This window comes from Panthera pardus, unplaced genomic scaffold (assembly GCF_024362965.1).
Source record: "Panthera pardus isolate Hobbes unplaced genomic scaffold, ASM2436296v1 HiC_scaffold_24, whole genome shotgun sequence".
Classification (NCBI taxonomy): domain Eukaryota; kingdom Metazoa; phylum Chordata; class Mammalia; order Carnivora; family Felidae; genus Panthera; species Panthera pardus.
Genome location: NW_026526810.1, coordinates 21,882,611 through 21,906,863, shown reverse-complemented (window position 1 = coordinate 21,906,863; position 24,253 = coordinate 21,882,611). Strand labels below are relative to the sequence as shown.

At 37.1% G+C, this 24,253-nt stretch overlaps 1 protein-coding gene and 1 long non-coding RNA gene across 4 annotated transcripts in view; both read left to right on the top strand.

Annotated features, from left to right (window-relative positions):
* Positions 1-24,253, top strand: part of ETFA (electron transfer flavoprotein subunit alpha) — an 82,365-nt gene that overhangs the window by 32,940 nt on the left and 25,172 nt on the right. The gene's annotated exons all lie outside the window — the stretch shown is intronic.
* On the top strand, positions 10,042-24,104 carry LOC128772927 (uncharacterized). The gene is made up of 3 exons (XR_008417006.1): positions 10,042-13,843; positions 15,815-15,906; positions 23,645-24,104. It is a non-coding gene; the product is annotated as an uncharacterized LOC128772927 (long non-coding RNA).

Genomic DNA, 24,253 nt, shown 5'->3' with positions numbered 1-24,253 from the left:
AACGTGTCCTCCTCACAAGGTTTGTGGATTTCTTGGTCTCAGTAATGTGCTTTGCAGTTCTTAAATCCAGCATTGTCTTTCAGATATTTTCTTAAGTTTTTATTCAAATTCCAGTGTCTTTCATGGGGTACCTGAGTAGCTCAGTCAGTTAAGTGTCCAACTCTTGGTTTCACCTTAGGTCATGATCTCATGGTTTGTGAGTTCGAGCCCCACCTCTGTCATTATTGTATACATTGACCCACATTTGGCCAGTGAGAGCCTCTTTGAGATGGTGGCTCCTGTGTCTTTTCTGACCTGTTCCCATCATTCTTTGAGCCCTTTCTTACTTTCTAACAGAACAATATATTCCAGGCTCATTTTGTACTTTTCCTATCCCAGCCTGGAATTTGTCTTTTCTCCAATGAGTCTTGGTGCCCTTTAACGAAGAATAGTATTTTGTAGGCAACATCTGGATGCTAGTTGCATTCATTGCTATTGGGATGTTGTTATTCCCAAGACCTCTCAGTGAAAAAATCTAGGGAATGCATATAACTGTGTGTATGTGTAGGCAAACACACATGCATAATTACATACAGTACACATTTACATCTGTATTTCTGAATCAGTCTCTATATATTGAAAAGTGTAAGGGCAACTGGGTGGCTCAGTCAGTTAAGCATTGATTTTGACTCTTGGTTTTGGCTCAGGTCATGATCTCATGGTTTGTGAGTTCAAGCCCCACATTGGGCTGTGTGCTGACAGTGTGGAGGCTGCTTGCGATTCTCTCTCTCCCTCTCTCTCTGCCCCTCCCCTGCTCACTTGGGAGCTCTGTCTCAAAATGAATTAAAAAAAAGAAAACTGTAGTTCACTTTGATACTGCCAATTCCAGTCTAATACCACAGAGTCAATTCCAGTTCTCTCCCTTTATCTTTTGTAATGCCCTTACCCCACTGTAAAAAACCTGGACCCTCCCAATATCCTACCCTGCACAGATGCCCTCCTTGCCCTGCTCAGGCTCTGACACTCTGCACTGAACAGTCCTTCTATACAGATACTCTTCCCACTTTGCTTGGACTCTGACACCCCTTTCTGGATCATTTCTTCCCAAAGTGCAGTTTTACATTCCTACCAACAATGTATTTGGGTTCCAGTTGCTCTTCATTTTTACCTACCAACATTTGGTGTTTTAGCTGTTCAAGTGCATGTGCAGTGGTACCTTATTGTGGTTTTAATTTGCATTTGCCTGATATCTAATCATGATGAACATTGTTGTGTTTTGGGGATTCACATGTCTTCCTTAAGAAGTGTCCATTTAACTCTTTGGCCCTTTTTTATTGAATTGCTTGTCTTTTGTTACTGAGATGTTGATATTATATATATTTATATATATAGTTATATTATGTAATTGTATAACCTTCTTGTCAGATATATTTTGCAAATATTTTCTCCCAAAGTGTGGCTTGCCTGTTTATTTTCTTAATGGTATCAGGTTGAGGAACTTCCCTACTATTCCCAATTTGTTGAGAGTTGTTACCATGAATGGTGGTTGAATTTTGTCAAACGTTTTTCTACACTTACTGAAATGATCATGTTTTTTCCTACTTTATTTTGTTAATATGATGAGTTACATTTTTGATTTTTGAAAGTTAAATCACTTTGAATTATAGTGATAAACCCTATTTGATCATGATAGGTTATCTTTTAAAAAAATTTTTTTTTAATGTTTATTTTGTGTGTGAGAGAGAGAGAGAGAGAGAGAGCGCGCGAGCATGTGCGCGAGCCGGGGAGGGGCAGAGAGAGAGGGAGACACAGAATCCAAAGCAGGCTCCAGGCTCCGAGCTGTCAGCACAGAGCCCAATGTGGGTCTCGAACCCACAAACAGTGAGATCATGACCTGAGCTGAAGTCAGACGCTCAACTGACTGAGCCACCCAGGTGCCCTGTGATAGGTTATCTTTTTAATATATTGCTGGTTTTGATTGACCAGTATTTTGTTGAGGATTTTGAGGTCTGTCTTGATCAAAATAATCTGCAACTTTCTTTTTTAAAAATACTTGTCTAAAAAAAATGAAAATACTTGTCTAATTTTGGTATCATCATGATGCTGCCTTCATAAAATGAGTTGAAAGATGTTCCCTCCTGCTCTATTTTCTGAATGAGTTTGTGTAAGATTGTATTTGCTTTGTTTTGTCTTAAATGTGATAGAATTCAGTAGTGATGTCATTTTGGCCCGGAGTTTTCTTTGGTGGAGTATTTGAGAGTTGACTCAATTTCTTTAATGGTTTTAGGGCTATTGAGATTTTCGATTTTATTTTGAGTCTGTTTGACTAAGTGATATGTTTCAAGGAATTGGCCCTATTCTTCTAAGTGGTCAAACGTATTAGATAAAGGTGTTTATGATACTGCTCTAATTGCTTTTTATTGTCTATAAGATCTTCTGAAGTGATAGGTCCTCTTTAATTTCTGCAATTGTAATTTGTGTCTTCTCTTTTTTGTTCACCTCTTCATCAGTCTAGTGAAAAGTTTCTAAAAAATTTTTAAGGGTTGTGTAGGTGACTCAGTTGGTTAAGTATCCAACCCTTGATTTCAGCTCAGGTCATGATCTCTCAGTTTGTGAGATCAAGCTCCACGTAGTGCTCTCTGCTGACAGTGTGGAGCCTGCTTAGGATTGTTTCTCTCCCTTTCTCTCTGCCCCTCCCCTGCTAACCCATGAACATGCTCTCCCTCTCAAAATAAATAAATAAACGTTAAAAAAAATGTTTTTTTAAATCTCATTGATCCAACTATTTTAGAATAATAGCTTTACTGAGGTATAATTCATATACCATACAATTCATCTGATTAAATGTTTAATTCAGTGGCTTTTAGTACAGTCACAGTTATACGACCATCACCTCAGTTAGTTCTGGAACATTTTCATCGCCCCCAAAAGAAACTGCATAGGTGTTTTGTTTTTGTTTTTGTTTTTTTCTCCAACTCCCCCAGGCCAAGGCAACTAACATTCTACTTTCTGTCTATGTAGATTTATTTGCCTATTCTGGATATTTCATGTTAATAGAATTATATAATATGTGGTCTTTTATGTTTTTTATTTTCATTTAGCATAATGTTTTTAAGGTTTATCTATGTCATAGTATTACTTTTTATTGTTAATAGTATTCCATTATGTGGATATGCCACCTTTTATTTATCCATTCATAATTTGATGGACATTTGGGTTGTTTTTACATTTTGACTATTATGAATAGTGCAGATATGAACATTCATGTATAAGTTTTTGTGTGGACCTGTATTTTAATTTTTCTTGAATGTGTATCTAGGGCTGGAATTGCTGGATCATATGTTAACTCTATGTTTAACCTTTGGAGGATCTGCCAAATTATTTTCCGTAGCAGCTATACCAATTTTTATGAACCAATTTTTGGCTTTGTTAATTGTTTTCATTGTCTTTTTTTTTATTTTTAGTCGATTTTTTTCTCTCTTAATTTTCTCCCTTGTGATGACTTTGGGTTTACCTTGCTCCTAAAGTAGAACTTTACTTCATCAACTTTGTATTGTTTATTTTTAAAATTTTGTAAAAAGTTTGTTTGTTTACTTACATACATATGTATGTATGTAATCTCTATACCCAGCATAGGGCTTGCATGCTTTTTTGACTAGGTCAGCCAAGTGCCCCTCTATTGTTTATTTTTAAATTTTTTAAAATTTGATGTTTATTTATTTTTTTTTTGTCTTCACTCATTCAGCTATTTATTTATTTATTTATTTATTTAATATATGAAATTTACTGTCAAATTGGTTTCCATACAACACCCAGTGCTCATCCCAAAAGGTGCCCTCCTCAATACCCATCACCCACCCTACCCTCCCTCCCACCCCCCATCAACCCTCAGTTTGTTCTCAGTTTTTAACGGTCTCTTATGCTTTGGCTCTCTCCCACTCTAACCTCTTTTTTTTTTTTTTCCTTCCCCTCCCCCATGGGTTTCTGTTACGTTTCTCAGGATCCACATAAGAGTGAAACCATATGGTATCTGTCTTTCTCTGTATGGCTTATTTCACTTAGCATCACACTCTCCAGTTCCATCCACATTGCTACAAAAGGCCATATTTCATTCTTTCTCATTGCCACGTAGTATTCCATTGTGTATATAAACCACAATTTCTTTATCCATTCATCAGTTGATGGACATTTAGGCTCTTTCCATAATTTGGCTATTGTTGAGAGTGCTGCTGTAAACACTGGGGTACAAGTGCCCCTATGCATCAGTACTCCTGTATCCCTTGGATAAATTCCTAGCAGTGCTATTGCTGGGTCATAGGGTAGGTCTATTTTTAATTTTCTGAGGAACCTCCACACTGCTTTCCAGAGCGGCTGCACCAATTTGCATTCCCACCAACAGTGCAAGAGGGTTCCCGTTTCTCCACATCCTCTCCAGCATCTATAGTCTCCTGATTTGTTCATTTTGGCCACTCTGACTGGCATGAGGTGATATCTGAGTGTGGTTTTGATTTGTATTTCCCTGATAAGGAGTGACGTTGAACATCTTTTCATGTGCCTGTTGGCCATCCGGATGTATTCTTTAGGAAGTGTCTATTCATGTTTTCTGCCCATTTCTTCACTGGGTTATTTGTTTTTCGGGTGTGGAGTTTGGTGAGCTCTTTATAGATTTTGGATACTAGCCCTTTGTCCCATATGTCATTTGCAAATATCTTTTCCCATTCCGTTGGTTGCCTTTTAGTTTTGTTGGTTGTTTCCTTTGCTGTGTAGAAGCTTTTTATCTTCATAAGGTCCCAGTAATTCACTTTTGCTTTTAATTCCCTTGCCTTTGGGGATGTGTCGAGTAAGAGATTGCTACGGCTGAGGTCAGAGAGGTCTTTTCCTGCTTTCTCCTCTAAGGTTTTGATGGTTTCCTGTCTCACATTCAGGTCCTTTATCCATTTTGAGTTTATTTTTGTGAATGGTGTGAGAATGTGGTCTAGTTTCAACCTTCTGCATGTTGCTGTCCAGTTCTCCCAGCACCATTTGTTAAAGAGACTGTCTTTTTTCCATTGGATGTTCTTTCCTGCTTTGTCAAAGATGAGTTGGCCATATGTTTGTGGGTCTAGTTCTGGGGTTTCTATTCTATTCCATTGGTCTATGTGTCTGTTTTTATGCCAATACCATGCTGTCTTGATGATTACAGCTTTGTAGTAGAGGCTAAAGTCTGGGATTGTGATGCCTCCTGCTTTGGTCTTCTTCTTCAAAATTACTTTGGCTATTCGGGGCCTTTTGTGGTTCCATATGAATTTTAGGATTGCTTGTTCTAGTTTCGAGAAGAATGCTGGTGCAATTTTGATTGGGATTGCATTGAATGTGTAGATAGCTTTGGGTAGTATTGACATTTTGACAATATTTATTCTTCCAATCCATGAGCAGGGAATGTCCTTCCATTTCTTTATATCTTCTTCAATTAACTGCATAAGCTTTCTATAGTTTTCAGCATACAGATCTTTTACATCTTTGGTTAGATTTATCCCTAGGTATTTTATGCTTCTTGGTGCAATTGTGAATGGGATCAGTTTCTTTATTTGTCTTTCTGTTACTTCATTGTTAGTGTATAAGAATGCAACTGATTTCTGTACATTGATTTTGTATCCTGCAACTTTGCTGAATTCATGTATCAGTTCTAGCAGACTTTTGGTGGAGTCTATCGGATTTTCCATGTATAATATCATGTCATCTGCAAAAAGCAAAAGCTTGACTTCATCTTTGCCAATTTTGATGACTTTGATTTCCTTTTGTTGTCTGATTGCTGAAGCTAGAACTTCCAGCACTATGTTAAACAACAGCGGTGACAGTGGGCATCCCTGTCATGTTCCTGATCTCAGGGAAAAAGCTCTCAGTTTTTCCCCGTTGAGGATGATGTTAGCTGTGGGCTTTTCATAAATGGCTTTTATGATCTTTAAGTATGTTCCTTCTATCCCGACTTCTCAAGCGTTTTTATTAAGAAAGCGTGCTGGATTTTGTCAAAGGCCTTTTCTGCATCAATTGACAGGATCATATGGTTCTTCTCTTTTTTTTTGTTAATGTGATGTGTCACGTTGATTGATTTGCGAATGTTGAACCAGCCCTTCATCCCAGGAATGAATCCCACTTGATCATGGTGAATAATTCTTTTTATATGCTGTTGAATTCGATTTGCTAGTATCTTATTGAGATTTTTGCATCCATATTCATCAGGGATATTGGCCTGTAGTTCTCTTTTTTTACTGGGTCTCTGTCTGGTTTAGGAATCAAAGTAATACTGGCTTCCTAGAATGAGTCTGGAAGTTTTCCTTCCCTTTCTATTTCTTGGAATAGCTTGAGAAGGATAGGTATTATCTCTGCTTTAAACGTCTGGTAGAACTCCCCTGGGAAGCCATCTGGTCCTGGACTCTTCTTTGTTGGGAGATTTTTGATAACCGATTCAATTTCTTCGCTGGTTATGGGTCTGTTCAAGCTTTCTATAGCCTCCTGATTGAGTTTTGGAAGCGTGTGGGTGTTTAGGAATTTGTCCATTTCTTCCAGGTTGTCCAATTTGTTGGCATATAATTTTTCATAGTATTCCCTGATAATTGTTTGTATCTCTGAGGGATTGGTTGTAATAATTCCATTTTCATTCATGGTTTTATCTATTTGGGTCATCTCCCTTTTCTTTTTGAGAAGCCTGGCTAGAGGTTTGTCAATTTTGTTTATTTTTTCAAAAAACCAACTCTTGGTTTCGTTAATCTGCTCTACAGTTTTTTTAGATTCTATATTGTTTATTTCTGCTCTGATCTTTATTATTTCTCTTCTTCTGCTGGGTTTAGGCTGCCTTTGCTGTTCTGCTTCTATTTCCTTTAGGTGTGCTGTTAGATTTTGTATTTGGGATTTTTCTTGTTTCTTGAGATAGGCCTGGATTGCAATGTATTTTCCTCTCAGGACTGCCTTCGCTGCATCCCAGAGCGTTTGGATTGTTGTATTTTCATTTTTGTTTGTTTCCATATATTTTTTAATTTCTTCTCTAATTGCCTGGTTGACCCACTCATTCGTTAGTAGGGTGTTCTTTAACCTCCATGCTTTTGGAGGTTTTCCAGACTTTTTCCTGTGGTTGATTTCAAGCTTCCTAGCATTGTGGTCTGAAAGTATGCATGGTATAATTTCAGTTCTTGTAAACTTATGAAGGGCTGTTTTGTGACCCAGTACATGATCTATCTTGGAGAATGTTCCATGTGAACTCGAGAGGAAAGTATCTTCTGTTGCTTTGGGATGCAGAGTTCTAAATATATCTGTCAAGTCCATCTGCTCCAGTGTATCATTCAGGGCCCTTGTTTCTTTATTGACTGTGTGTCTAGATGATCTATCCATTTCTGTAAGTGGGGTGTTAAAGTCCCCTGCAATGACCACATTCTTATCAATAAGGTTGCTTATGTTTATGAGTAATTGTTTTATATATTTGGGGGCTCCGGTATTCGGCGCATAGACATTTATAATTGTTAGCTCTTCCTGAGGGATAGACCCTGTAATTATTATATAATGCCCTTCTTCATCTCTTGTTACAGCCTTTAATTGAAAGTCTAGTTTGTCTGATATAAGTATGGCTACTCCAGCTTTCTTTTGGCTTCCAGTAGCATGATAAATAGTTCTCCATCCCCTCACTCTCAATCTAAAGGTGTCCTCAGATCTAAAATGAGTCTCTTGTAGACAGCAAATAGATGGGTCTTGTTTTTTTATCCATTCTGATACCCTATGTCTTTTGGTTGGCGCATTTAATCCATTTACATTCAGTGTTATTATAGAAAGATACGGGTTTAGAGTCATTGTGATGTCTGTATGTTTTATGCTTGTAGCGATGTCTCTGGTACTTTGTCTCACAGGGTCCCCCTTAGGATCTCTTGTAGGGCTGGTTTCGTGGTGACAAATTCCTTCAGTTTTTGTTTGTTTGGGAAGACCTTTATCTCTCCTTCTATTCTAAATGACAGACTTGCTGGATAAAGGATTCTCGGCTGCATATTTTTTCTGTTTAGCACACTGAAGATATCGTTCCAAGCCTTTCTGGCCTGCCAAGTTTCAAAAGAGAGATCAGTCACGAGTCTTATAGGTCTCCCTTTATATGTGAGGGCACGTTTATCCCTTGCTGCTTTCAGAATTTTCTCTTTATCCTTGTATTTTGCCAGTTTCACTATGATATGTCGTGCAGAAGATCGATTCAAGTTACGTCTGAAGGGAGTTCTCTGTGCCTCTTGGATTTCAATGCCTTTTTCCTTCCCCAGTTCAGGGAAGTTCTCAGCTATAATTTGTTCAAGTACCCCTTCAGCACCTTTCCCTCTCTCTTCCTCCTCTGGGATACCAATTATGCGTATATTATTTCTTTTTAGTGTGTCACTTAGTTCTCTAATTTTTCCCTCATACTCCTGGATTTTTTTATCTCTCTTTCTCTCAGCTTCCTCTTTTTCCATAACTTTATCTTCTAGTTCACCTATTCTCTCCTCTGCCTCTTCAATCCGAGCCGTCGTTGTTTCCATTTTGTTTTGCATTTCGTTTAAAGCGCTTTTCAGCTCTTCGTGACTGTTCCTTAGTCCCTTGATCTCTGTGGCAAGAGATTCTCTGCTGTCGTCTATACTGTTTTCAAGCCCAGCGATTCATTTTATGACTATTACTCTAAATTCACTTTCTGTTATATCATTTAAATCCTTTTTGATCAGTTCATTAGCTGTTGTTATTTCCTGGAGATTCTTCTGAGGGGAATTCTTCCGTTTGGTCATTTTGGATAGTCCCTGGAGTGGTGAGGACCTGCAGGGCACTTCCCCTGTGCTGTGGTGTATAACTGGCGTTGGTGGGCGGGGCCGCAACCCGACCTGATGTCTGCCCCCAGCCCACCGCTGGGGCCACAGTCAGACTGGTGTGTGCCTTCTCTTCCCCTCTCCTAGGGGCGGGATTCCCTGTGGGGTGGCGTGGCCCGTCTGGGCTACTTGCACACTGCCAGGCTTGTGGTGCTGGGGATCTGGCGTATTAGCTGGGGTGGGTAGGCAAGGTGCACGGGGGCAGGAGGGGCAGGCTTAGCTCGCTTCTCCTTAGGTGATCCACTTCAGGAGGGGCCCTGTGGCAGCGGGAGGGAGTCAGATCTGCTGCCGGAGGTTTGGCTCTGCAGAAGCACAGAGTTGGGTGTTTGCGCAGAACGAGCGAGGTCCCTGGCAGGAACTGGTTCTCTTTGGGATTTTGGCTGGGGGATGGGCAGGGGAGATGGCGCTGGTGAGCGCCTTTGTTCCCCACCAAACTGAGCTCTGTCGTCCGGGGGCTCAGCAGCTCTCCCTCCCTTTGTCCTCCAGCCTTCCCACTTTCTGAGCAGAGCTGTTAACTTAAGACCTCCCAGACGCTATGTCGCGCTTGCTGTTGGAACATAGTCCGTCAGGCCCCTCCGCTTTTGCCTGCCAGACTCGGGGACTCTGCTTGGCTGGCGGGGCACGCCTCCGCCCCGGCTCCCTCCCGCCAGTCCGTGGAGCGTGCACCGCCTCGCCACCCTTCCTACCCTCTTCCGTGGGCCTCTCCTCTGCGCTTGGCTCCGGAGACTCCGTTCTGTTAATCCTCTGGCGGTTTTCTGGGTTATTGAGGCAGGTGTAGGTGGAATCTAAGTGATCGGCAGGACGCGCGGTGAGCCCAGCGTCCTCCTACGCCGCCATCTTCCCTCCCTCAGTGTTTATTTATTTTTGAAGGAGAGAGAGGCAGAGCATAAGTGGGGGAAGTGCAGAGAAAGAGGGAGACACAGAATCCGAAATAGGCTGCAGGCTCTGAGCTGTCAGCACAGAGCCCGATGTGGGGCTCGAACCCATGAACTGTGAGATCATGGCCTGAGCTGAAGTCGGGTGCTTAACTGACTGAGCCACCCAGGCACCCCATGTATTGTTTATTTTTAAATATAAATATTAAATATATAAATTTCCCTCTTAAGCACTACTTAAGCTGCATCCCACAAATTTTGATATATTGTATTTTTATCTTTTATGTAAAAAATATTTTCTAATTTATAAAATTATAAATATTTAATTTCTAAATATTTGTGGGTTTTTTCCCTAGAAAGCTTTCAATTATTGATGTCTAATTTAATTTTGGAGAATATCTCCTTAATATTTCAGTCTTAAACTTTATTGAGATTTATTTTAATGGCCTAACAAATGCCCTCTCTTGGTGAACATATGCACTTGAAAAGAGTGTATATTTTGCCATTAGACATTGCAGGAATAAATGTTAGTGAACTTTGAGGATATGATAGCAAAACTATCTGAAATGACAGAGAGAAAAACACACATACACACACAGGAAAAAAAAATAGAGCATTGTTGAGCTGTGGGACAACTTTAACAGGCCTGCTATATGTATGATTGGAACAGCAAAACTCTTTGAGGAAATAATGACCATAAAAGTTTTAAATTTGATGAAGTCTGTAAACCCACAGATCTCAGAAGCTCAGCAAACCCCAAGAACAGTAAACATGACAGAAACTGCAAGGCATATCATAATCAAATCGATTAAAGATTGATAAAAAAGTTCTTAAAGGCAGAAAAGAGACAAATGTGATTTAAATGCTCTAATCAAAAAGCAGAGACTGTCAGAATGTATAAAAAGCAAGACCTCATCTATGGCAATCCTAGTAATTGATAGAATAACTAGACCAAGAAATTCAGTAAGGGCATGAAGAGTATTTAGACCAGGGGTCAGCAAACTTTATCTGTAAAGAGTAATAAAGCAAATACTTTTTGTTTTATGGGTCATAGAATGTCTCTTGTAACTATTTAACTCTACTGTTGTATAGCAAACTTAGCCATAGACAGATCAGTAAATGAATGAATGTGGCTGTATTTCAGTAAAACTTTATGTACGGAAACAGACAGCAGTCCACATGTTCAACATTTACAGAACAGTGAGCCACATATCTTTCAGTACTTCTATGCTGGGACTCCAGTTACACATATTTTAAATATCTTTATATTCTTCCACAGGTTATGGAAGTTCTGTTCATTCTTTTTCATCATTTTTCCCTCTGTTCTTCAGATTGGGTAATTTCTGTTGGTCTACCATCAGGTCACTGACTCCTCTATAATTTTTAATTTGCTGTTAAAACCATCTAGAGAATTTCTTATTTTGGATTTTATATTTTCAGTTCTAGATTTACATTTGGTTCTTTCTATAATTTTAATTTCTCAGCTGAGATTTCTTATCTGTGTAATCATTGCAGATATCTTTTCCTTTACATCCTTGATCATACTTAAAATAGCTGCTTTAAAATCTTTGTGTGCTAGTTCTAAAATTTATGTTATTTCAAGGTTGCCCTTTGATTGTATTTTCGCATTTTCCTGTTTCATTATATGTGTGGTACAGTGGTTCTCAAAATTTTTGTCTTAGGATTCCTTTTAAAAATTGAGAGCTCTCAAAGAGCTTTTGTTTATTTGGGTCATACCTGTTGATACTTATGGTATTAGAAATTCAAACAGAAAATTTTTAAAAATTTGTTTGAAAATAATAAAATCATTTTTCATAATATAAATAACATTTGGGTTAAAAAACCAAATCTTCCAAAACAAAAATAAATTTAATGGGAATAGTTGCATTGCTTTACATTTTTGGCTTCATATTTGGTTTAATAGAAAATTACTAGATTCTCATTTCTCTTCCAGTATGTTTTTTTATATTAGTCTGATTGAAGTATATGAAGAAAATCCACCATCACACAGATATATAAAGTTGGAAAAGAAGGGAATATTTTAATAGCCTTTTCAGAAAATTGTGGATATTCTTCTTTTATACTACACCAAAATTTGACAAGTAGTAATTTCTTAAAGGTTATTTGCAATGTGGAATACAAAACCATATTGATGAACTTTTCATATTTTTATATTAAAATCCATTGGTCTGTATTGCACTTTGAATAGATGTTTTACCATCTTGTAACATCATGCATGGTTCATTTAGAAAATACAGGCATATCTTGTTTTATTGTGTTTTGCTTTATTGTGCTTCACATATATTATGGTTTTTTTTAAATAAATTAATGGTTTTTGGCAACCCTGCATTGAGGAAGTCTATTAACACTATTTTTTCAACAGCATTTGCTCACTTTGTGTCTCTGTGTCACACTTTGATTATTCTTGCGATATTTACAAGTTTTTCATTATTTTTGTATTTGTTATGCCAATCTGTGATCAGAGATCTTTGATGTTATTATTGTAATTGTTTTGGGGTACCATCACCTCACCCATATAAGGCAGTGAATTTAATCGATGAACGTTTGTCACACAGAATACTAAAAAGATGTGTACTCAAAGGCCATGATTTAAAAAACTAATAATTTGCTTCATCATGAACAATCTTAAGTGAAACCAGCTTTTTTATTTTTAAAGTTTTTTAAACTGAGTATGTGGCCATGAAGAATGCAGTGACAACTAGTTCAGTTTGGTGCAGCTATCTTGATTAATGTTAAGGCAGCAGCATTTTGACCCACTATTGTTTTTTGCATCATCAGTACAAAAGTCAATACAGTTTTTCCAGGATAAATAATGAGATTCAAAAAAGTTATTTAACATTGATTATTTAATTTAGCACTATTTTTGTTGCCAACCATTCACATAAAGGAATTCTTTGATGATTAGTTGTTATTGATTCTGGACAAACAGAACTAAACACAAAACTCAAACTCCAAACTCTGTCTTCTCTTTTAGTTACCAGCCAGGTTACTTAAAAGCTATCTCACACATGTCGAATGCAGGCATCGCCAGAGTTTTGAGCATGGTATATATGCAGTCTGTGATTCTCTGTCTGGATTTTTTTCCTTCCTTCTCAGCTAATGTGGCAGCCACAAATTCTGTTTCTGTGTTTCCTTAACTGGTAAGACTGCAGGTTTCCATCCAAAGTGACTGCTTTCTGACTAGCTTTTATCCCCTGTGGGAAATCTGGAAATGCCCCAAGGGAGAAAATAGATGTATAAGGTAGGCCCATCTTATTATGCCTCCCTCCCCTACAGAATTCTGCCTTCTCCAGTGCTGCCTGTCTTGTCTCCAGTGCACTTAAACAGTTGCTGTCTGTATTTTCAGGAGGTTTTAGAGTTTTTCTCTGCAGGAGGATTAGTCTGATACAAGCTATTCATTCCCTCAGGGCCATAAGCAGGAGTTCTAAGGCCCAGAATTGAATGCATTATTTCACATGTACTCTGATGAGTACAGAGTTGGATTATTATCTTCCTGAATAATATTTTAATTAATGCTACTTAATATTACATTAGGTTTTTGGCAGCCATATCCCACTGTTGGCATGTATTACACTTGTGGACATCCAAAATCTTAGTCTTCTCCTTCGCCCGTATTTTATTGCCAACCATGTCTCCCTTATCTAATAATAATAAAGTATTCCTTTGTGTTTAAAGCTGAACTGTTACTTTATTAAATTTGGGTTTTTGTTCTCAACCATTGGAAACCTCTTGAATCTTTTTTTTTAATTCTTTTTTTTTTAATGTTTCTTATTTTTGAGAGAGACATACACAACAGAGCCTGAGCAGGGGACGGACAGAAAGAGAGGGAGACACAGAATCTGAAGCAGGCTCCAGGCTCCCAGCTGTCAGCACAGAGCCTGACACAGGGCTGGAACCCACAAACCATGAGATCATGACCTGAGCTAAAGTTGGACACTTAACCAACTGAGCCACCCAGGCGCCCCGAAGCCTCTTGAATCTTTTAAAGCTTGTTTTTTTCTATTCACATTCCAGTCAACTTTATATTCTTTGAAGATCCTGTGTTCTATTTTGTTGCCATTTTGTATAGCTATGGAAAGCATCACCACAGTTCTCTCTGATGAAAATAGTAAGAAGTTCCCTATTCAGGTAAGGGGACACAAAGGCAAATTTTGTTATCCTCACAAAACACTTTTACTTTTGTTTTTGATTATTTGAGAAAATGTAAAATGCCCAGAAAATGCCATGAATTTAGTTATACTATTAAATACATTTTTATTTTATCATTCACAGCAGTTTATACCATATAGATATGGAAGATTATTGAGTGTGTGTGTGTGTGTGTGTGTGTGTGTCTTGCATGTTTATGGATTCATGCTTCCTGCAAGAATTAAGAATTTAGATGGAAACCAATTTGACAGTAAATTTCATATATTAAAAAAAAAAAAAAAAAAAAAAAAAAAAAAGAATTTAGACCGAGGGATAGGGAACCACTGGTTCAGCTTACTGTTGCAACAAAGACTTCTGTATTCCTCTTTATTTTTTAATTAACTTTATATTTGGAAGTAATTTCAAACTTAGAAAAAGTTGAAAATTAAAAATAGTACAGTATAGGGGTGCCTGGGTGGTTCAGTTGGTTAAGCGTCCAACTTTGGCTCAGGTCGTGATCTCACAGTTGGTGGGTTTGAGCCCTGCGTCAGGCTCTGTGTTGACAGCTCAGAGCCTGGAGCCTGCTTCGGATTCTGTGTCTCCCTCTCTTCTCTCTGCTCCTCTCCCACTCATGCTCTGTCTGTCTCTCAAAAGTGAATAAACATTAAACAAATAAATAAAAAGAATAGTACAATACATATGTATATACACATATATACACAAATTTTCCCTGAACATGCGACAGTAACATCATGACCCCTAGATATTTCAGTGTGTATTTCCTAAGAAAGAAATATTTTTTTATATAACCAAAGTATAAAGTATATTTAGATTTTGTCAGTTTAAATTCTAATTCCAAGTTTCTATATTATAATGGAATATTCCAACTTTATCATTTAGCTTAGTAACCTTCATTATACTACTGTCCCATCTCCATATGGAATCCAGTTTAGGGTCAAGTATTGCATTTAGTTGCTATAGCTCTTTAGCCTTTAGTCTCATGGTTGTAGTAAGGAATAACTCTCACTTCTTATTTAGCCTCAGTCTTAGGCAGGCCCTCTGTACCCAGACCTCAGGGCTGGGGCTTTCTTACTCCTGTTCCCCACCCCTCTACATGTAGCCAAACTCTGCCTTTTGTCTCTTGCAGGGAGGTGCTGGGTGGCATTTTGGTCTTGGAATAACTTAGGTGGAAGATAGAGTTTGGAGATACGTAAGCAAATAAATTTTATTCTGTTCATTTGCTAGAGCTAGTATGTAAGTTTGGCACTAGGCTTTCTAGGAGCCAGTTCATATTGGGAAACAAGATCAGTGTCCTGATTTACAGTGTCCCTAAGGTAAAAATAAACTAATTGCACATGGGAAGCATAACTTGGCCTGTTATCAAGATCAGAGAGAGATATTTATCCCTTGAGCCCTCATAAAGAGGACACTGTTGATTAACATCCTCAACAATACCTTTACTATAAATAGGACAGTGGTTTCATAGGGTGTTTTTTTAATAATGTCCCTCAGTGTCAGCCAGTTGCCTAATATTTTAGGTACAGTTCTGTAAGGAGCCAGAATTATTTGGTTTGGGGCTTGCTGGTGTGGTTTTCCCAGGATAAAATTTCAGAGTAGTGATTTAGTTGTAGAACTCTTCTTCAGATGAAATCTTATCAGGAAGCCCCATGAGTAGCAGGGAAAGTGGAAATGAAGTGGGGTGGTATAACCAAGAGGGCTGCTAACATAGCCCTTTCCTTTCTCTTTTTCCTGAAAAGGTCTCTATGGCCCCTCTGCAGAATAACTAAAGCCCTGAGCACATTTTAAAAAATCACTTGTCCATGAAAAACTGGATTGCATAGCCTCATATAGTTTTCCACAAATAGATCTACCTGAAATGAATTTTGATTTTGCCCTCTGTTAGTGTATATCAATATTATGTTGTACCAATTTTTCAAGCTCTTTATTTAGTATTATTTCCCCTATTCTCAGGCACTGATCTTTCTCCTTCTACTTCAGAAGTCAACTTGTTTTCCCTATAAAAGCAAAACAATACAACTTACCTTTATACATCAAAGAAAGAGGTGAGCCCTTTCTAATTTAATGCTAATCTCTCTAACCTGTCCTTGGATTCCATAAATTCCTACCTCCTTCAGGATAGTCCATTATTTACTCCCATGCTCTGGATTCAGAACCTCTCTGTCTCTACTGGCTCATTTTCATAATCTTTTTTTTTTTTAATTTTTATTCATTTTTGAGAGAGGGGGTCAGAAGGGGCAGAGAGAGCAAGAAAGAGAATCCCAAACAGGCTCTGCCTGTCAGCTCAGAGCCCCATGTGGTGCTCGAACCCACAAACTGTGAGATCATGACGAGCTGAAATCATGAGCTGGATGCTTAATAGACTGAGCCACCCAGGCGCCCCTCCTTTTTATAATCTTAAAAAAGAAAATTCAGGGCTCCTGGGTGGTGCAGTCAGCTGACCATCAGACTTTGGTTCAGCTCATGATCTTACATTCGTGAGTTTGAGCCCTGCATTGGGTTCTGTGCTTACAGCTCAGAGCCTGGAGCCTGCTTTGGATTCTGTGTTTCCCTCTCTGTCTGCCCCTCCCCTGCTCACGCTCTGTCTCTCTCTGTCTCTCAAAAAATTTTTTAAAAAGTTAAAAAAAAAAAATCCTTTGTCTTCCCAACAGCCTCTTTTCCCCACTAAGCTATCACCCATTTCATCTCTCTTGTCAGGCTAAGCTTAAAAAAGTAGCTTACATTTGCTAAATCCACTTTGCTTCACATTCTTTTCTATTCATTTTTAAAATAGGCATATATAAAAATAATATAGTAAACACCTTTGTTTTTACTACTAAATTAAAAAATATTATAATACAGTTGAAACCCCTGTGTACTCTTTCTTTAATATATATGCTTCCCTTCTCTCAAAAAGTAACCATTACCCTAAATTTGATGATGGTGATTTCATACATCTCACTTTTACTGTGTATCTACAGTTCCCTAAACAGTCTGTAGCTGAACTTTTCAACTTGAGTACTATGAATGATTTACAAGTGTGACGAGATGTTGATCCTCTCAGCCTTTGGAACAGGAGACATTATGACTAGCCGGTTTTGTAGCCCAGTGCACCATACAAATGGTACCATTTTCTGTGTGCCATGTTGTAAAAAAGTTGAGAAACACTGATAGGTAATATCGTTTTGTATACGTTTTGAAAACATTATATCAACAGCATACTGTATGTGTTCTTTATGTTCTTAAGTCTCATGTTTGAGATTCTTCCATTTTAATTCAGGTGAAGGTTTTTCATTTGTGTTTCATTGATGTATGGTATTCTGTTATATAAATATATCACACTTCACCCATTTTCCTACTAATGGATGCTTATTTAGGTAGTCTATAATTTCTGCTGTTATAAATACTGTTCCTTGAAGATTCTTCTGGCTCCTTGCATGTTAATGTTTCCCCAGAGAAGTATGCCTGAGAGTGAAACTGCTTGATTACCGGAAATGAAGTGTTCACCAAAGTGGCTGTTTACACTTACCAGCAGTTTATAAAACTTACCTTCTCCCATCCTCTTTGAACTTTGGTATTTTTGGTTTTTTAAAGTTTTGTGGTTCTGGAGATAGATGGTAGTTCTGGAGATAGCAGTGATGGTTTGCACGGTAAGGCAAGTATACTTAATGCCACAGAACTATGCTTAGCAGTGATTAAAATGGTAAATTTTATGTTATGTATACTTTGCCACAATTGTTTTAAAAAAAGCTTTGCTAGTCTAATGGGCATGAATCTCAGTTTTTTATTTGCTTTTCCCTGATACTAGTGAGGTATCTTTATATTCTAAATTCCATTAATGTTTTTTTTTTCTCTCTGAATTTCCTGTTCCTATCTTTTTGCCCATTTTTCTATTGAATTGTTCTTATCAACTCTGGAAGTTTTTAATATCTTTTGGATACGAATCTTTTGGTTATGTGTGTCGCATACATGTTCTCTCAGTTTTTAGCCATCTTTTCCTTTTCTTTATATCTTTTGATAAACAGAAGCTTTTAATTTTAATGTGGTTCAACTTACTGTTTTCTTTTTTGGTATCTACTGTCTGTATTGTGTTTAAGAACTATTTTGGGGCGCCTGGGTGGCTCAGTCAGTTAAGCATCTGACTTCAGCTCAGGTCATGATCTCGCAGTCCGTGAGTTCAAGCCCCGCATTGGGCTCTGCTGACAGCTCAGAGCCTGGAGCCTGTTTCAGATTCTGTGTCTTCCTCTCTCTCTGACCCTCCCCCATTCATGCTCTGTCTCTCTCTGTCTCAAAAGCAAATAAATGTTAAAAAAAAAAAAAATTTTTTTTAAAAAGAAGTATTTCCTGGAGCGGCTGGGTGGCTCAGTCGGTTAAGCGTTCGACTTTGGCTCAGGTCATGATCTGACAGTTCATGGGTTCAAGCCCCGCATGGGGCTCTGTGCTGACAGCTCGGAGCCTGGAGCCTGCTTTGGATTGTGTGTCTTCCTCTCTCTCTGCCCCTCCCCTGCTCGTTCTCTGTCTGTCTCTCTCAAAAGTAAATAAACATTAAAAAAATATATTTCCTAAGACAAGGTCTTATGATACTCACCTGTATGTGTTTTGAAAACTTTTAAAATTTGCTTTTCACATTTTAGTTTATAATCTACTTGGTTTTATTTTATTTTTTATTAAAAAAGTTTTGTTAATGTTTTTATTTATTTTTGAGACAGAGAAAGACAGAGCATGATCAGGGGAGGGGCAGAGAGAGAGGGAGACATAGAATCCAAAGCAGGCTCCAGGCTCTGAGCGGTCAGCACAGAGCCCAACACGGGGCTTGAATTCACGGACTGTGAGATCGTGACCTGAGCTGAAGTCGGATGCCCAGCTGACAGAACCACCTAGGCGCCTCTACTTGGTTTTATTTTGATGTTTGGTGTGAAGTAGGTGTTCAGTTTTTTCCTTGTATGACTAATCTCCTCCTCCACTGGTCTCTAGTGTTACTTCTTACAAGTTTATATAGCACACAAGTCTATTTCTGGGCTCTCTGTTCTGTTCTGTCAGTCAGTGGTTTATCATTGTACCTGTACTGTATCTAAAGCTTTAGTAATAAAATTATGTAGTTGGGCAGTATCCCTTTTTCCCCATTCTTCTCCAGAATGGTCTTAGCTGTTCTTGGCTCTCTGCCTTTCTCTTGCAGTTTTAGAATTAGTTTGTCAAACTCCACAGTTGAAGTTTTGATTGGAAATGTAGGTTGTTTTGCCCAAATTTAGTGTGATTCTTGCTATTGTGTAGTTATTGAAAATTCAGAGAACCTTAAATGATAAGAATTCACCAAGGTTTTCGACATAATATATTTAAAACACCAATTACTTACTTGTTTCACACTTACTAAACTCATTATTTAGTATGTTTCTGGACAGAAGGCAGTGATACTGGATGGTGTCAAATATTTCTTCTGCATTGCTCCAAACATGTATGAATTGTTATATGAGTAAATAATGAAAGATTTGCTAAAGGCAAATAATTCTTAGTTAATAACCAACACCATATAATATACTGATTGAGGACTTGCCCAGGTGAGATTTGGTCATGAGAATTAGGAGAATTCAGTGGTGAGTCAGGGTGCATGGGAGGAGTTGGTAAAGGGGCTCACATTCAGATGCTGAGAGGTGGTGGACAGTTTTCTTGTGTCCTAAGACTCCAGAAATAGATGCTGTGAATCATTGTCCAAAGCCAGGTAAGCAACAAGATTAAAAAAAATCTCAAAATGGGTATCTCTTTGTGTTCCCATTAATTGTAGTTATACAGTGTGAACATAAGATACGATCCTGTCAAATAGCTGAGATACAACTGTTGAGTGGACACAAAAGTCTCTATGAGATTCATAAACACTTTACATGTGCACTCATGCAAATTCATTATTATTCTGTAAAAAAATTTATTTGAATAGTGAGTTCTATATTTAAAAAGTACAAGTTGTAACAAATATTCAGGCAGCAAAAATTCAAGTGAACTTATGGATGCATAGATTTAATTGGGGTGAGTTGACATCTTTGCAATATTTTGTCTTCTATACAACACCATGATTTTATGTCTCCATTCAAATAGTTTTATAATTTCTTTATAAATGTATACAGATAAATAAGGAATGCAATTGATGTTTATATATTGCTTTCATTAATTTATCTGTAGATTCTTGGGTGTTGTACATGCATAGTCATGTCTTGTCTTCTGGAAATAATGAAATTTTGTCTTATCCTTTTGTTTGATTTTTTTTTTTTTTTTTTTTTTTTTTTGGTGCTGTGTCAGCTATTAACCTGGACATTGTTAATAGAAGTGGTGATAGTAAATACCCTGTCCCTTATTTTCCAGGAATTTCTTCTAGGTTTCACCACTAGGTATGATGTTTGCTATCTGTTTTATCAGATTAAGAAAAACAAGAAACAGAAGTTTTCTATAATAGTGTCATATAATTATTGCTTACTTGCTTGCTTGCTTGTATAACCTTGGACAAATCACTTCTGTGTACCACAGTTTTCTCAACTGTATAATGGTGATAATAGTCTCTATCTCATGGTAAATAGTAAAGATAGAATAAGTAATATGTAAAACACTTAAAACCATACCTCACATATAGTACAAGTGTTACAAAAGTATAGAAGTATAAAAATAGCCATATTTTTATAATTATAAATCCTTGTTTGCTAAGAGATCTTTTGTTTTGAAATCATGAACAGATATTGAAATCTTATTTCTATAACTCATATTTGGCAGTCTCATTGGATTTTGTTAGGACATTAATTAATATTTGTTGAGCTTAGTAGAGTGTCAGACTTAAACTATGACTAGAATTTAATTTGGCTTTTTAAGGCTTGGCATATTTATTGGTACTTCCCATTTTACGTTTTTCTCTGAATTGCCTTTTAGAAGCTCTGTTTGACTTTACGTCCTATCCATCCAAACATATAGGCTTATTGCAATCATTAAAGAATCTGTTATCTACTGCCAGGGAAATATGTTTTTACACTTAGTGCAACTTCTTAGTGGAAGTAGATTACTTTGTATTTTGGTATTTTACTAACAGATCAGTGGTCTGTTTATAACTCTGAGAGGGGAATAGTTACTAGGTGAAGAAGCAGTTTGGGGGAATTTACCAAAACAAGAAATTTTGTTTTGGGGGTTCTTTTTTGAAAATACACTTATGCTGAAAAAGTCTGTGTAGGAGCAAACTTTATGTAGAGTTATTTGTATACAGCTGGGACTGAATTTATGGACTGCTTTTCTGACTTGCTAAAAAGCTAAAGATTGACAAGCCCTTTCATACTGCATTATCCAGCTTGGCTTTTAACTCCAAGAGAACTGTGTTCACAAATTGATGCTCTATTCCTTTGGGGTTGGTATAGAAGCATTAAATTGTACTAAAATATTCATATGTGAGTGCATTTAGCTGAAAGCAATTGATGTTCTATTCCCAAGAGGGCAAAGAGAAATGCTGTATGGACCTGCAGTCCAGAAAACACCCTAAGCATGCTTCTTAAAGGTAATTACGTGGCCAGGATGATCAGAGTCCTTACAGTGAAGCTTAAAATGACAAAGGAGAAGTTGTAGAATTTATAAACTGAGGTTAATATGTATAAATTGTTCAGTTGTGCAACAGTTAAAAACTTAATTGGTAAAAATTAGTTCTAATTACATCTTTGAGTTCAAATTATAGCTTTGATTTATTTTCTTAGCTTATTTTCTGATTTTTATTAGACTGATTTCTTTAAACATTTATTCCCAAAGACCAAGATCAGTGAAGTTTTTTATTCATTACTATTTTATATATGAGGTTGAAATTTTTAACTTTTGGAGAGTCTTGAGCTCTTTTTACATGTATAACTTTAAAAGCATGCCACTGTTATGATAAACTGACATGTCTTGTAGGCAGTCAATCTAATTTAACAACTGGCATGAAAATCAATAAGAGTAGACAGATCTTTGTTGCTTTGTTGTAGCTATCTTTGTGTGCTAACTTGAAAAGAATAAAACTATTCTAAATTTCTATTTTTATTCTAATTGTATTTTTGGTTCTTTCATGTAAAAGCTAATTTATTTTCTCATGTATAGTTTCAGATGTGATAAACATGCACACAAATGTCAGAGAACATAAGACATTGTAAATTAAATAAAATGGAGAATTGATCATTTAGCATACATACTTCTGTCCTTGTGTTCACTTTAGGGCCAAAGATAATTGAGCACTAAAATCTTGTATAAAAGAACATTTGAATGACTTAATCTAATATCATTCTGTATTAATATTAACTGAACTTAGTCTGAAAAGGAATTTGGGAAATGGTGTTTGGGACAGAAGAATGTATTCCATTTCCTTTTTTGTTTTTTTAAAGTTTATTTTAGAGAGAGCATGTGCATGAGCTGGGGAGGGGCAGAGAGAGAGAGAATCCCAAGCAGGCTCTGAGCTGTCAGTGCAGAGCCCAACATGGGGCTCAATCTCAGTGAGATCATGACCTGAGCCGAAAACCAAGAGTCAGTTGTGTAACCAACTGAACCACTCAGGCGTCCCCTCTATTTCCTTGAAGTGAGGTTACTTAGAGGGTCTCTGGTTAGGTTGGATGAATAGTAAATTTATTATTTTCTTACAGGTACTTTATTTTTCCATATTATTAGTGCCACTAAAAGTCTTATAACTTTAGAAAGTACTTCAAAGAGTCTTTGTGTAACTTGGGCTGAACTTTACAACTCTGGTTGCTTTTTTTTTATCTTAAAAATTTTTTTTTTAACGTTTACTTATTTTTGAGAGAGAGACAGTGTGAGCAGGGGAGGGACAGAGAGAGAGAGGGAGACACAGAATCTGAAGTAGGCACCAGGCTCTGAGCTGTCAACACAGAGCCTGATGTGGGTTTCAAACCCACAAACCACAAGATCATGACCTGAGCTGAAGTCAGGCACTTAACCAACTGAGCTACCCAGGCGCCCCTAAATTTTACTTTTTAGAACAGTTTTAGCTTTACAGAAAATTTGCAAAGAAACTACAGAGAATTCCTATAAATCTTGTACTTGGTTTCCCCTATTATATTTCTTTAACATTATGTGAACTATTTATTTTTTATAATTGTCAAGACCACAAGATTCTAGAACTTAAGTTTTTTGAAGATGGAGAATTATGTGAAGGCTTCTGTCAAGGTGATAACTTTCTAATAACTTTTTTATTATGGTATAAAATCTAATAAAATCTGCCATTTCAACCATTTTTGAGTGTACAATTCAGTGGTATTAATTACATTTACAGTGTCATGTAACCATCACCACTATCTATTGTCCAAAATTTTCATCACCCCAAACTGAAACTGTATACCCATTAAGCGGTAACTCTCCATTGCCTAACCCCCACCCCTGTTTCTGGTAATCTCTGTGTACTTTATGTCTCTGTGATTCTTGCCTATGCTAGGTATTTCAAGGAGGTGGAATCATATAATATTTGCCCTTTTGTGTCTTATTTCATTTAGCATGATTTCAGATTTCATTTATGTTGTAGCATGTATTAGAATTTCATTTCTTTTTATGGCTGAAAAATATTCCAGTAATCTTCCATGAACATTTTGTTTATCCATTTATCTGCTGGTGGGTATTAGGTTGGTTTGTTTTCACCTTTTGCCTATTGTGAATAATGCTGCTGTGAACATTCACATACAGGTATCTGTTTGAGTCTGTTTTTAGTTGTTTTGAGTATACATCTAAGAGTAGGATTGCTGGGTCATATGGTAATTCTGTGTTTAGCTTTTTGAGGAACCTTCAAACTGTTTTCCTCTGGTTACTTTATAGCTCTCATGAGGTCCTTGGCATAGAAGTTACCTTAAGAATTTTAGAGTAAAGATCAAGAAATGCTGTGCAGAAGCAATGGCCTAACTCTTCTTAGTAGTTTTAGGAAAGCAGCAGCTTGGTAAGTGAAAAGAATACTGCCTGGAGGTCAGGTTCTAGTGCCATCTCTGTTTTGTGGACCTCAATTTTTTCATTGATACAATAAAGTGATTACATAGATAATCTTAGAGATGCCTTACTACTCCCAAATTCTATGTATGTATATATAATTTAGCATGTTCTGACTTAGATCAACTAAAACCTTGCTGACAAAAAATTTTATAGTCAGATTTCTTACCTGACCTGCTAAAATGCAAAGGTCTGTAATAGACTGATTGTATATCTAAGTGTTTTGATGGCATATACCCAAATATTTCAATGTAAATTAATCACCTGAATAATTTTAGTAAAGTATATAATAATATTCACTTTTTCTGGCTTATGTTTAAACTTGCATTGCAAGTCACAATGCAGTTGATGTTCTTATTTTCTAAAAAAAATCTTTTAACTTTGCATTTGAGCAAATGGGTTATTAAATTTATATTTTGAACTAAATAGGTGTATAATGAAGTA